The sequence below is a fragment of the Colobus angolensis genome, unplaced genomic scaffold (genome assembly GCF_000951035.1).
Source record: "Colobus angolensis palliatus isolate OR3802 unplaced genomic scaffold, Cang.pa_1.0 Scaffold63, whole genome shotgun sequence".
NCBI lineage: Eukaryota > Metazoa > Chordata > Mammalia > Primates > Cercopithecidae > Colobus > Colobus angolensis.
In genome coordinates this window covers 5,650,474-5,665,283 of record NW_012119932.1, presented here as the reverse complement: position 1 = coordinate 5,665,283, position 14,810 = coordinate 5,650,474, and the positions used below count along the sequence as shown (strand labels likewise).

The 14,810-nt window shown below is 41.2% G+C and overlaps 1 protein-coding gene and 1 pseudogene across 1 annotated transcript in view; one reads left to right on the top strand and one right to left on the bottom strand.

The window, feature by feature from the left end:
- Positions 1-14,810, bottom strand: part of NEBL (nebulette) — a 385,533-nt gene that overhangs the window by 242,159 nt on the left and 128,564 nt on the right. The window lies entirely within an intron of this gene.
- LOC105527527 lies at positions 1,270-3,123 on the top strand (annotated as a pseudogene).

Here is a 14,810-nt window from a genome sequence, read left to right as displayed (position 1 = left end):
CTTTGCTTGGCACCATGTTTCACACTCTGATTTTAACAAAGGAAGTCATTTTGCCCGAGGACCAAGACCATAACTAACTGTTAGGGATGCAGGAAGATGATAGAAGGTTTAAATGTAATTTTAATTATTCCTCCTAAGTCTGAACCACTCCATTTTGTAGCAACAATGATTGTTTTATGTCATTCAAAATTATCTTTAAAGAATGAGAAATAGGCCGAGTGCAGTGGCTCACACCTGTAATCCCAGCAATTTGGGAGGCGGAGGCAGGTGGATCACATCACCTGAGGTGAGGAGTTCGAGACCAGGTCAGTGTGGTAAAACCCTGTCTCTACTAAAAATTCAAAATTAGCTGGGCATGGTAGCGCACTCCTATAATCCCAGCTACTCAGGAGGTTAAGGCAGGAGAATTTCTTGAACCCAGAAGGCAGAGGTGGCAGTAAGCTGAGATTGTGCCACCGCACTCCAGCCTGGGTGACAGAGCAAGACTCCATCTCAAACATCTCAAAAAAAAAGAAGAAGAATGAGAAATAAAACGTTTAAAAATAAGCAGACTCTGAGAGAGATTACCACGACCAGGTCTTCTATGAAGCTACTTATTATAAAGGATACACTGTCAGGAGGAAACAAAATAATTCCAGAAGGAAAAGCTAAAATGCAAAAAAGGAGAGTGGCAAGCAAATAAAATGTAAATGTGCACACAGGCATGCACAGCCACACACACACACACACACACACACACACACACACACACACATATTGTGTGGAATAATAACAATGTCTACTATGTAGGATTTTTTTAACGACAAAGATAAAATACTAGACAGTAAGTTGAGAGGACATATGAGAATTAAAGTATTCTAAGATCTTTCTGTTCTTCACGAGAAAAGTTAGAATATTATTGAATTTTCGATTTTGTTTAAACACATGCAATAACATTTTAAGTATAATCACAAAGAATGGAAATAAGATTACATAAATTCAAATCCTACAAAAGGGAAAATATCAAATTTTTTAGAAGAACCAAAAATCTAACTCAATGCAATTTTTTTAAAAAAAGAATGAAAACAGACAAAAAGCATAGAATAAACAGGACAAATAGAAATTAAACAGTTGGAAGAAACAATTCAATAATCATAAAAATGTAAATAGGCAATACTTGCCAGCTAAAAGATTGACATTGTCATATTTTTTAATTCCACTATAAAATAGCTATACTAATATGAGACAAAATGCCTTTTAAAATGAAAGTGTTGCTTTCCTGCTCCCAACATGGCAGCCTCAGCAAAAAAGAAGAATAAGAAGGGGAAAACTATCTCCCTAACAGACTTTCTGGCTGAGGAAGGGGGGACTGGTGGAGGAAGCACCTATGTTTTCAAATCAGTCAGCTGGGCTGATGAAACAGATGACCTGGAAGGAGGTGTTTCAACAGTTTGCACAGTAATGATAACAATGTGCACAGGGCACCTGCAATTGACCGTTCAATCCTTCCCACTGCTCCACGGGCTGCCGGGGAACCCAATATCGACTGCAGCCTTCTTCCCAAATCGCCCCCCTACACTGCTTTTCTACAGAACCTACCCTATGATGTGACGGAAGAGTCAATTAAGGAATTCTTTAGAGGATTAAGTATCAGGGCAGTGCGTATACCACGTGAACCCAGCAATCCAGAGAGGCTGAAAGGTTTTGGTCATGTTGAATTTGAGGACCTGAATTCCCTGCTCAGTGCCCTGAGTCTCAGTGAAGAGTCTCTAGGTAACAGGAGAATTGGAGTGGACGTTGCTGATCAAGCACAGGATAAAGATAGGGACGGTCATTCTTTTGGCCGTGATAGAAATCGGGATTCTGACAAAACAGATACAGACTGGAGGGCTCGTTCTGCCACAGACAGCTTTGATGACCACCCGCCTAGAAGGGGTGATGATAGCTTTGGAGACAAGTTTTGAGACCGTTATGATTCAGACCAGTATGGCGATGGGTATTGGTATGAATATCCGGATGGCCCATGCCAGGATATGGATCGATATGGCGGTAGGAATCGCTATGATGACCGAGGCAGCAGAGACTATGCTAGAGGCTGTGATTCCTGGATAGGCAGTGGCAGAAGAGCATGTGGCAGTGGGTACCGCAGGGACGATGACTACAGAGGAAGCAGGGACCACTATGAAGACCGATACAACAGACGGGATGATGGGTCGTGCAGCTCCAGAGATAATTACTCTCCGGATGATTATAGATGTGATGATAGACGGCCCCCACCCAAAGACCCAAACTGAACCTAAAGCCTCATAATACTCCTAAGGGAGATGATTCTTCTGCTAGTACCTCACACTGCAGTCGAGCTGCTTCTGTCTTTGGAGGGGTAAAGCCCGTTGACACAGCTGCTAGAGAAAGAGAAGTGGAAGAACGGCTACAGAAGGAACAAGAGAAGTTGCAGCGTCAGCTGGATGAGCCAAAACTAGAACGACGGCCTCGGGAGAGAGACACGCAAGCTGGCGAAGTGAAGAAACTCAGAAACCGGAACGGTCGAGGACAGGAAGTGAGTCATCGCAGACTGGGACTTCCGCCACACCCAACAGAAGTCAGTCAGACCAGGATGCAGGAAGGAGAGAGAGTGAGATGTCTCTAGAAAATGAAACACTCAATAAGAAGAAAGATTGTCACTCTCCAACTTCCAAATCTCCCAAACCTGATCAGCCCCTAAAGGTAATGCCAGCCCCTCCACCAAAGGAGAATGCTTGGGTGAAGTGAGGTTCTAACCCTCCTGCCCCATCTCAGAGCTCAGACACAGAGCACCAATACCCTACAAATGGTGGGGGGAAAGTAACTCCAGCTCAACTGTCTGAGGAAAGACCAGCAAGGAAAGATGAAAATAAAGTAGGTGGGATGAATGTCCCAAAAGACCACACTGGGAACTCTAGCTGTGGTCCAGGAGACCCAAGGAACAAAGACCACTGGAAGGAGTCAGATAGGAAAGATGGCAAGAAGGATCAAGACTCCAGATCTGCACCTGAGCCAAAGAAACCTGAGGAAAACCCAGCTTCCGAATTCAGTTCTACAAGCAGGTACTCTGCTCTCTCCGTTGATGGTGAAGATGAAAACAAGGGAGAAGATTACACCGAATAGACCTTGACATCTTGTGCTTTCTCCCATTTTCTCTCCACCCTGGAACATTTGAGAGCAAATCAAACCTCCATGCAGACAAGACAAAATAAAACTCATCATCTCCTGGAGACCTTTCTTGCCTTTAAAAAAAAAAATGAAATTCTTTCGCATGCTTCTGCAGCCTTTAAAGTGTTGAAGTTAACTGGAGAATCACCAGCAGAGCCAGAGAGAAAGAGACTACAGCTTTTTAGTGGAAAAGTTGTTGTGCGTTGTGTCACCATACAGTTGCTGGTGTGATTAGTGCCTAAGGGTCTCCATTTAGCAAAAATGGTAATGACAGTGATACAGCATCTGGAATCTGGTTGGACAGTAGGGGAGGAAGGTATAAGGAAAAATGTGAGATTTCTGCCTTTCAGTTTTCATCCTATTGTGGCATATGTGATTTCTCTAACATTATCTGAATACATTTTCCACTCTTGGAAAGGTAGATTTAGCCACAAGCTGTTTTAATCTCCAGCAGGCTGCCAGCCCCTCCTCTTATTTAATTCTGAGTTTTGGGGGCCAGCCTAGGGGGAATTCCTTCATTTTCTTTTTACCCCCCAGGGGGATAGTTGGGAGTGAGTCTACAAGCCATAAAGAATAGGACTGCATTGGACCAAAATAAATGGGAAAATTGTGGTTTGAAAGGAAGCTTTGGGGAGGTGATGAGTCATTTTGCACCAGGCAATAGGGGAAAATTGTGACCTCCAGCAAACACATGAATGGTTATTTCCCGGAGCCGGAAGCACTTGGGGGTCATGGTAATTCCCAGTGTTTTGTGTGTCCTGGTTTTACCCTTTCTAAACACTGTCTTTTTTGAAAGTTCAAATATATCCACATTCTGTTGAAACCTTGAAACTTTAAAAATTTAGACTCTTGTTGTCATCTTAAGTTCTTCATGTTACTCTTAACCTCCCAAAAAGCAGTCTCTAGGTCACATAGATGACCCCTTGGGCATTTTCTCTCTCAGCCATGGAGAGCTGTGAAAGGAAGAATCACTGCTTTTCTCAAGCAAATCAGTTTCTTGATGTCTTTTGGTTCTCACTCCTTGCCGGCTCCTGATGCTTTGACCCCTTTTATAGATCCGAGTGCTCTAGAATAATGGATGATCTTGGGTGGTGAATAAAGGTAGATAAATAGGGACTGGGACAGTTAAATTGGGAGCCTTTCTTACAACCTTGGTGTGCTTTTCCCCCCAAGTTTCCTTCTCCACTGAAATGCCACACCAATGCTTGTTGGATTTATGAGGTGGCCAAACCAATGTGTTGTTTTTTTCTTTTTCTTGTCTCTTTTAAGCTTCCCTTGAGAGAATAAATGGTAATGAACTATTTAAAAAGGTCCTGGTTTCTCTTACAACACAGTAGCTAAACTTGCCTGCTTTTATGTGCATTTTTGTAGGGATCTGCCTCGTAGACAGTATTAGCAGAGAAATGATACCTCAATCTTGGTCTTGATTTGCAAGCCCTTCTCCCACCAATCCTAGATCAGGCCCTGTTCAGCCATGTAGGGGTGTTGGTTTATGCGTGCTGCAGCAGTGGGCATAATGAACATAATTTAGCCACGGACAAAGGTGTGTACCAAGTAAATTTAAATAATTGGTGTGGATTGGCTAGTAGCTAAGAAGCGAGCTTTTAAAGAGATACTGAACATCGAAAGGGTTTTTTTTTAAAGAAAAAAAAAAACATTGATTGTAGACAATGAAAAGCTAGGGTTTGCCTCTTCATGTCTACTCTCCTTCCAAATGGTTGTATCCAAAACTGTTTTTCCCTCTCCCCTACCTTGCCCCCCTGTTAAAATGGAAACGGGGATTGATTAATGTCCCACTCATGAATACATGTAAAATTTGTACAAAAATATCTTCTATGAAAATGATTTATAATCTGTAGACTTATTACCTGGGAGATGTCTTGAGATATAAAATCCCATCCTTTGGGTTGTGGGTTTTTTGTTTTCTCCAAATAAATCTGATCTTTACAGTTCAAAAAAATCAAAAAATAAAAACAAAAATAAAATAAAGTGTTAAGAATAGAGACACTACATAGTGATTAAGGTTCAATGGTTCAATTCACCAAAAACGTATTATTCTAAGTGTAAATGTACTTAATATTAGCCTCAAAAAAATTTTTAAATACGTACATATACATATAAATACATATAATGCAAAATTGGTAAGGGGGAAAATTGGCATTCCACCAACATAATAAGAAATTTCAACACCCTCTCCCTATTTTTGCTGGGTGATGCAACGAAATACAAACTGAGTAAAGATATCCAGTATGTGAAATATGGAATTTGTGGCAATGATATTAGTCATGTCTCCATGCAGGGGTGGTATTCAAACCACTTAACACCTGTACATCATGGCACTCACCAATCAAAAATGGCATCTGAAAGATCAGAGCAGGCCTGGCTACACATTACCATTAGGACACAGCGGTGTGCACTGATGACCATCACCCTGCCTCCAACAGATCCCGTGTGGGAAAAAAGCGTGATGCCCACGTGCGCCATATGGAATGAGAACAGAGTAGTAGAAAAAAAGAACGATTCTCTCTGTTGTGACACTGGCTCTCTTCATGGACGTCTGTCCCATCTGAGTTAGCTTCACTGAGGATGTCTGCATTTAAGCCCAGAAGTAGTGAGAAAAGGAAACAGCATGTCAGTAGGGTGGAGGCAGAGAGACAGGAGAAGAGAGAGAGAAAGAGGATGATGATAAACCCTACGGGGGTCAGCCATCACCTGCTCACCATGAGAAAGCTGCCACCACAACTACCCCAGGAAGAGAAAGCCCGGAGCTGCAGAAGCCCAAGGAGCCCCACGCTCAGACAAAGAGGTTTTCCCTGGCAGAGGGAACAACAGGAACAAACACAGCCAGAGGACCACAGGACAGAAACCAGACATAGCGATGAAGATTGGATGGACCAAGACTGCGCCTACTCCTGCTGGGATGGGAGGCCCAGGGGAGCAGTGAGATGCAGCAACTTCAGGCAGAAATATAAACTGGTGAATTTACATCTATGTGGCGCTGTGTTCTCCCCAAAACAAAAATGTTAACAGATTTGTTTAAGGAAGACCTCCTCCAATGCCTGGAAAATCTGAACTGAAGCCAGCTCCAAGCTGCCGCAGTAAGAATAGAACGGAGTTGGGCACTTGCTTTTGCAGATGCCTCTGCTACCTGGGCAGTTTCTCTCCTACAATGTTATTTCTTTCCTACTGGGAGCCCAAGTTGCAGAAGGCCTGAACCGCCAAAAGCCAAGCTCTGGGCCTTCTTCACTCACTTCTTCCAGGACAGAGTACACACATACTCACTTCACTAGTCTTCACATTTTATTCCCTATAAGAAGATTTTAAAACTCACATTCATTGCACATAAAAGATTCTGTCTGTTAGTTTCAGAACTGTAAAGCGAAACAGCCGATTATATGAGATAACAAGAAAAACGGAACATTTTTTCCCTTGAATAAAAAAGGATTTTTTAAAAACTCAAATGAATAAAATGTCCTAGGAAATGGTATAAGCTATTAATAATTTACAAAAATAATCCGAATTGGGTTATTATTTCAGGTGTGTAACATTGTATAAGTGAAGAAATTATCCCATCAAATGTTTTAAGTCTCATGATAACATAAATGCAACAATTCTACATATTTCCACAGATTTCCCATTTGAGCAGCGCCAGGACAATCACCGTTTAATAGGTAGAGACATTTTAAGATAATACCTTTTTTACATATTGGGGTCAATCTGGGCATTTTCTACCTAATTGAGCCACTTAAGTAAAAATTTGGTAGTGTACCATTAGCACTACTCAACATCAGCCAAAGGCATAATTATAATGACTATAAGCTTGACATTATTCTAGGATTTTCGGGTCTAACGTGCTTCTTGAGCCTATCTTCCTGTAGCATTGATGCGATGTCTATTCATGAATTTCCTTCCACAGCCATCGTCTTGTTCTTAATTCTACCACTAATCTTCTTCCCTATAGCAGCACCTCCATAAACAACTCACATATAATGCCTCTGGTTGCAAAACATCAATTTTATAATTTTTTTAAAAGACAGTGAATCAGAGCACGTAAATGGGGAATGCCCTTCAGAAAGCTGACTTACGAGAGCTGCTGATAGATAACATAAAAGCGAAAAATGGATTATGATAATGTGGGCCTCTCATACGTGAAATACAAGCCCCAGCTGAAAGGAGTTACAGAATCCAAACCCCTGGCTCTCTAAAGGGCAGTCAATAACCTGTCTAACAATTTACCAAATTCTCTTTCTGACTCGAAGGGTCAAACAACTTGCCACCTATCGATCTACTTCCTCAGCAGGACTCAATTGTAACTTCTCTCATGTATTTATAAAAGAAGGCATTATCAAAGGGATTACACGGTAAACCTGACCTACCCCACTATGAAATGCTTATCGGCTATTGGAACATGTCACCTAGATTTTGAATTACGCTGTAAAAGGCGAGAAATTAATACACATATATACACACACACACACACACACACACACCCCTACATGCTGTTTAAGAAAAATACGAGCTGGTGGAAGAGAGTCTATTCCCTGTGCTGTTGCTGATATTGATCACGGGAATACACAAACAAGGAAATGTGTGACATCGAGCAGCCCTGTGATTTGCGCCCAGGAACACCAACCGGCACTGCTGATTACAAACAAGAGGAACACATGCAGATTTGGGACCTGAGTATCTAAGACATGACTATAGTCTGAAAAATATCAAAACAAAGTTTATAAGAAAACAGAACATTAGAAGCACAAGAAGGATCACGTTCGATTCCTTTGTTAAAGATAATAAATAAGTATCACACCTATAGCAAATACGCAATATGAACAAAAATAATTATTTAAAGCCTAAAGATGGGGGAAAACCATAAAATAATTATACTTTTAAGAAAAGACCATGTGTAGATGGACATAAGTGTGTAAATGTTTAGTTCCCACTTATAAGAATATACCACAAATATTAAAACTTAAATCTCTATCACTCTCAAAATTCATCCATGTAGAACAGAAAGCTCTTATTGAAAATTGTCCTGTCTCTACTAAAAATACAAAAATTAGCCGGGCATGGCGATGCACGCCTACAGTCCGAGCTACTCAGGAGGCTGAGACAGGAGAATTGCTTGAACCCAGGAGGCAGAGGTTGCAGTGAGCCGAGATTGCGCCACTGCACTCCAGCCTGGCAGCAGAGCCAGACTTCGTCCTAAAAAAAAAAAAAGAAAGAAAGAAAAGAAAAGAAAATTGTATGATAAAATATCAATATCTCGCTTGACTTTTATATGAAACTACATCTTCAAATAAAAAATAAAATATTTATTTAAAAAAGACCAGGCTGGGCACAGTGGCTCCCGGTAGTACTCCCAGCATTTTGGGAGGCCAAGGCGGGTGGATTGATTGAGTCAGGGACTTTGAGGCCAACCTGAGCAACATGGTGAAACCTCATCTCTACAAAAACAACACAAAAATTAGCTGAGTGTGATGGCACCCACCTGTAGTCTCAGCTACTAGGGGAGCTGAGGTGGAAGGATAGCTTGAGCCTGGGAGGTTGAGGCTGCAGTAAGCTGTGATTATGCCACTGCACTCCAACCTAGGCAACAGAGCAAGACCCTGTCTCAAAAAAAAAAAAAAAAAAAAAAACTAAGCAAAACTAGAAATATCATATTGCATTCAGCTGTATATTTTCCATTAAAATATTATGGTCTTATAGATAAATGTATGCCTAAAATAATAAATAAGCTAAATAAATTGTGGAAAACTAACAATCAACAATTAACAATAAAAATAACAAGAACAACCACTACCACTGGCATAATGGTCTATGCCTAGCTTATGTGCTCAGGGCAGACATTACTAATCACACCACTCTTAGCAGAGTCCAGAAAAGATCCAACATTCTTCTCAGCACAGAAATGTAGGCACCTGTTGCCAGACATCCTGGAGCACAGGATAAGTCTCCTTGCAATCCATAGACTCTACTTATTCGACAATTTGCAGATCAGTTATTACCTAACTTGTACCGCTACAAAAGCAGTTTCAACAGACTAACATCTAGGTAACCATTGGCTTCCACTATGGAATTAAAGAACTATCCTTGGTGAGAGGAGGAAACTGTCTAATGCACTTCAACTTATTAAGTTCCAAATTTTATATATTAAATTCACTTAAGTATGGCTTTTCAGGATAGACAGACTGAGGGAGGGAACAATTATACCAAAATTAGCATCTTTTTTTAATTTTTATTTTAAGTTCCAGGATAGATGTGCAGGTTTGTTACACAGATAAACATCTGCCACGGTGGTTTGCTGCACCTGTCAACCCATCGCCTAGGTATTAAGCCCAGCATGTGCTAGCTATTTATTCTTTCTTATTTATTTATTTATTTGTTTGTTTGTTTATTTATTTATTTTTGAGACAGAGTCTCACTCCATTGCCCAGGCTGGAGTCTAGCTCTGTTGCCCAGGCTGGAATGCAGTGGTGCAATCTCAACTCGCTGTAACCTCCACCTGCCAGGCCCAAGTGATTCTCATGCCTCAGTCTCCTGAGTAGTTGGATTACAGGCACCTGCCACCACGCCTGGGTAATTTTTGTATTTTTAGTAGAAACTGAGTTTCACCATGTTGGCCAGGCTGTTTTCGAACTCCTGACCTCAAGTGATCTGCCCACTTCGGCCTCCCAAAGTGCTGGGATTACAGTCATAAGCCACCATGCCCAGAACCCAAGCTATTTATTCTGATGCTCTCCTTTCCCCTACCCCCCAAAATTAGTATATTTTACAACAGTATGTGTTAAAGAAAATGAACTAAGCATTGTGTACAACATTGTCAACTACAGTGTCCCCGACTATTCTCCTCACCTCTTCCAAGTAACTCAGTAACCAAATCACATTCTCTTCCTAGGTACTTCAAGGCAGAATCTAACCACAAAATATATCAGCTGTTCTTTAAATATACTTATTCCTGGTCATCGATTATATAATTAAACTAAAACTCAATAGGTCATTCTACTTCTGCTATATTCAGTGCCTTAGATCAGGAGAAAGATGTCCAGCTTTAAACCTCTTCCATCAAAGGTTAATGGCATAGGAAGAAAAGAAGAATTTTGTGGATGGTCTGAACTAGACACCATATTTTAAAATAAATATCCTTATTACCTTCAAAATCATACACATTTTCTTCTAACTCAAATGGCAAACCTCCCACCCAAAGCTCAACTGAAATATTTTTGAGTGTACATATATACATATATAACATGTACATACATACAAACAGAGGGAGAAAGAAGTTGTTTAAAAGAATAAAAGGGCTGGGCACAGCGGCTCAGGCCTGTAATCCCAGCACTTTGGGAGGCCGAGGCGAGCAGATCACTTGACATCAAGAGCTCAAGGACAAGCCTGGCCAATGTGGTGAAATCCCATCTGTACCAAAAATACAAAAATCAGCTTGGCATGGTGGCGCACACCTGTAATCCCAGCTACTCAGGAGGCCGAGGCAGGAGAATCACTTGAACCCAGGAGGCAGAAGGTGCAGTGAGCCAAGATCACCTCACTGCACTCCAGCCTGGGGGACACAGCTGGAGTCTCAAAAGAAAAAAGAAAAAGAATAAAAGGACAGGTGCAGTGGCTCATGCCTAAAATCACAGCACTTTGGGAGGCTGAGGCAGAAGGATTGCTTGAGCTCAGAGACCAGCCTGGGCAACATAGTAAGACCTCCTTTCTACAAAAAATTCTCAAATTAGGCAGGTGTGGTGGTGTACACCTGTGGTCCCAGCTACTTGGGAGGCTGAGGTGGGAGGATCATTCAATCCTGGGAGGTCGAGCCTGCAGTGAGCCATAATTGCACCACTGCACTCCAGCCTGGGCATCACAGCAAGGCTCTGTCTCAAATATGAAACTTTAAAAAATAAAGAATATAACCATTGACAGTAGAAAGGAAAGAAGAAAGACCCCTTAGTTGATAGTCAATGAATAGGAGCAGACTGATAGAAAAACAAAACAGCCAATAATATCAGACAGATAGGGGCTCTGGAAATGTCACCAGGCCCACAATGGCCAGGCTATTCAAAAAGTGCATTCAGATCAGCTGGCTACTCAGGTCCTTTGCACCCTCCTTTTACTCCATATAAGCAAAGCGTGTTCCTCCAGCAGAAGAGGCATCTACCCCAGGTATAGACCTAAGCTTGTCTCTAAAGAGAGTGAGCCATCCACCTGAGCATGGACATACCCTGTCTTGGGGCCAGAGATGAGGAAGATAGGCCTGGAGGTGACTTGTGGATCCCCACATCAGACAGCAGATAGGGGAAGCAACACTACTCAAGGGTAGAATATTCTAAAGTTCTTGACCCCTGGAGTATAGCCCTCCTTGCTTTTGTTTGTTTTGTTTTGTTTATTCCAAGAAACTTGAGAGGTTCTCCACCCTAGCTGTTCCCACCTGTGCACTTTACAGAAGCTGTTCTGTTGACACCCCTGGCCACACACAGCACTTGTAGAAATCCACAGTCAACATTCCCAGTCAAAACTAAGACCTGCTCAGGAATCAGGCCTTCCCCATTGCAACGGAAACCCATTCTGGCTACCTGCGCTATTCAGCCTCCTCTTTGCTCCTAAAAAATGAACAAACAGCCAGCGACCAGCCAGTCATTTAAGAAAACCCAACCAGCAAGAAAGAAAAGAATGAAGATGAAAATGAGGGTGGGGGTGGAGGAGGTGGGGAGAGGGAGAGAGCGAGCACAAGAGAACATGGCTAGTCCTGGAAGAAGCAGATAATTCATGCATGAGAACCCTGAAAACCATTCAAGAGGATGTGACATCACACGATTCTGAATATTACAACACAATCAAGTTAGATCAATAAAGTAAGAACAAATTGCAAAGAATAAAATGGGATTCAGAAATACCAAGGAGCCACTGAAAACTTAAAAAAATAAAATATACTTGTTGAAATTAGGGGTTCATGTGGGCCAGGGGTGACAGTCAGGGCAGGTTCACCACAAAGGGGCCACAGGAAAGAATTTTTGGGAGTGATGAAATGTTCCATACCTTGATTGTGGCAGTGGTTAATCAACTATATGGGTTTGTCAAAACTCATAGAATCATATTCCAAAAGGAATAAATTTTACTCAACATAAAATTTAAAAAGTGAATTTTTAAAAAATATGTGATTGTTGAAATCAAATAGCCAATAGAGAGAGAGAATAATGGAATGAACAATCAAACTAGTGATCTTCAAGATAAATTACAGATCAAAAAACACTCCCCTAATGAAGAGCAGAAAGATAAATAGACAGAATGAGAGAAAAGCTAAGGAAACTGTAGACAACTTCATTTAATACAAGGTTCAGAAACAAGAAAGAGAGTAAGAACCACTTGCATCTTCACCTCTGAAGAACAAACTAAGTGCCCAGCAGAACGAGCAAAACTATCTTCATCAGACATACCCTAGGGAGATTTCAGAATCGAAAGTAGAATCTTCAGAAACCGTCTAGAGAGAGAGAGAAAAGTTTGCCTATAAAGGTATGATATCACATCTTCTTATCAGGAAAACTATGCCTTTGAGGTTTTGAGGGCAAAATTACTACCTAACTATGAGGGGAAAGGCATGACATTTTCAATCAAGTAGCAACTCAAGGTTATAACCCATGCACTCCCCCTACATATATTCTTTATTTTACTTTAAGTTCTGGGATAGATGTGCAGAACATGCAGGTTTGTTATGTAGGTATACATGTGCCATGGTGGTTTGCTGCACCCATCAACCCATTATCTAGGTTTTAAGTCCCACATTCATTAAGTATTTATCCTAAGGCTCTCCCTCCCCTTTACCTCCACCCCCCGACAGGCAGGTGTCCATGTGTCCATGTGTTCTCGTGTTCTCATTGTTCAACTCCCGCTTATGAGTGAGAACATGCAGTGTTTGGTTTTCTTTTCCTGTGTTAGTTTGCTGAGAATGATGGCTTCCAGCTTCATCCATGACCCTGCAAAGGACATGAACTCATTCTTTTTTATGTCTGCATAGTATTCCGTGGTGCATATGTACCACATTTTCTTTATCCAGTCTATCATTGATGGGCATTTGGGTTGGTTCCAAGTCTTTGCTATTGTAAATAGTGCTGCAGTAAGCATATGTGTGCATGTGTCTTTACAGTAGAATGATTTATAATTCTTTGGGTATATGTCCAGTAATGGGATTGCTGGGCCAAATGGTATTTCTGGTTCTAGATCCTTGAGGAATCATCACAATGCCTTCCACAGTGGTTGAGCTAATTTACACTCCCACCGACAGTGTAAAATGTTCCTATTTCTCCACATTCTCACCAGCATCTGTTGTTTCCAGACTTTTCAATGATCACCATTCTAACGGGCATGAGATGGTATCTCATCGTAGTTTTGATTTGCATTTCTCTAATGACCAGCGATGATGAGCTTTGCTTCATATGTTTGTTGGCCACACAAATGTCTTCTTTTAAGAAGTATCTGTTCGTATCCTTCACCCACTTTTTGATGAGGTTGTTTTTTTCTTGTAAATTTGTTTAAGTCCCTTGTAGATTCTGGATATGAGACCAAGTCAGATGGGTAACTTGCATAAATTTTCTCCCGTTCTGTAGGTTGCCTGTTCATTCTGATGATAGTTTCTTTTGCTGAGCAGAAGCTCTTTAGTTTGATTAGATCTCATTTGTCAATTTTGGCTTTTGTGGCCATTGCTTTCAGTGTTTTAGTCATGAAGTCTTTGCCCATGCCTATAATGCCCTGAATGGTATTGCCGAGGTTTTCTTCTAGGGTTTTTACAGTTTTGGGTTTTACATTTAAGTCTTTAATCCATCCTGAGTTAATTTTTGTATAAGGTGTAAGGGAGGGGTCCAGTTTCTGTTTCTGCATAGGGCTAGACAGTTTTCCCAGCACCATTTATTAGATAGGGAATCCTTTCCCCTTTGTTTGTTTTTGTTGAGTTTGTCAAAGATCAGATAGTTATAGCTGTAAAAATTGATATAAGACATTTTCTATGACTACAAGAAAATTCAAAAGAGAACTAAATTATATAAAAAATTCAGTGACCACCGAAAATGACTTAAAATGGTGTTTTTAAAACTTTGATTAGAGCCCACACTAAGAGATGCGTCTTACCTCACAGCTCAGTACACGCACAGATGCATATGAAAATTCAAGCTTCGGAATAATACCCAGACTAATTTTGTGTGATGCCCTTTAACTTTTTCTATTTTATTCTAGTATATTCCTTTTTTCTTAATGTTGGTCTTCACACATTAAATCAATGTCTTGACCCAGTAAATGGAGCCCATCCACAGTTTGAAAAATACAGACCTCACAGAAGCGAGCAGGAAAACAACTAACCATAAAGAATGGGAGGACGCAGTAGACCGTGACATGTGGGATGATCCTTTTGACTGGCAGAGGTTTAACAGCATAGGATTATGCAGCCAGATAATATTTTTGAAATACCAACTGTTAGTCTGTTTGTGTTGCTACAAGAATACCTGAGACTGGGTAATCTCTAAAGAAAGAGGGTTCGGCTGGGCGTGGTGGCCCACACCTGCAATCCCAGCACTTTGGGAGGCCGAGGCAGGTGGATCACAAGGTCAGGAGATTGAGACCATCCTGGCCAACATGGTGAAACCCCATCTCTACTAAAA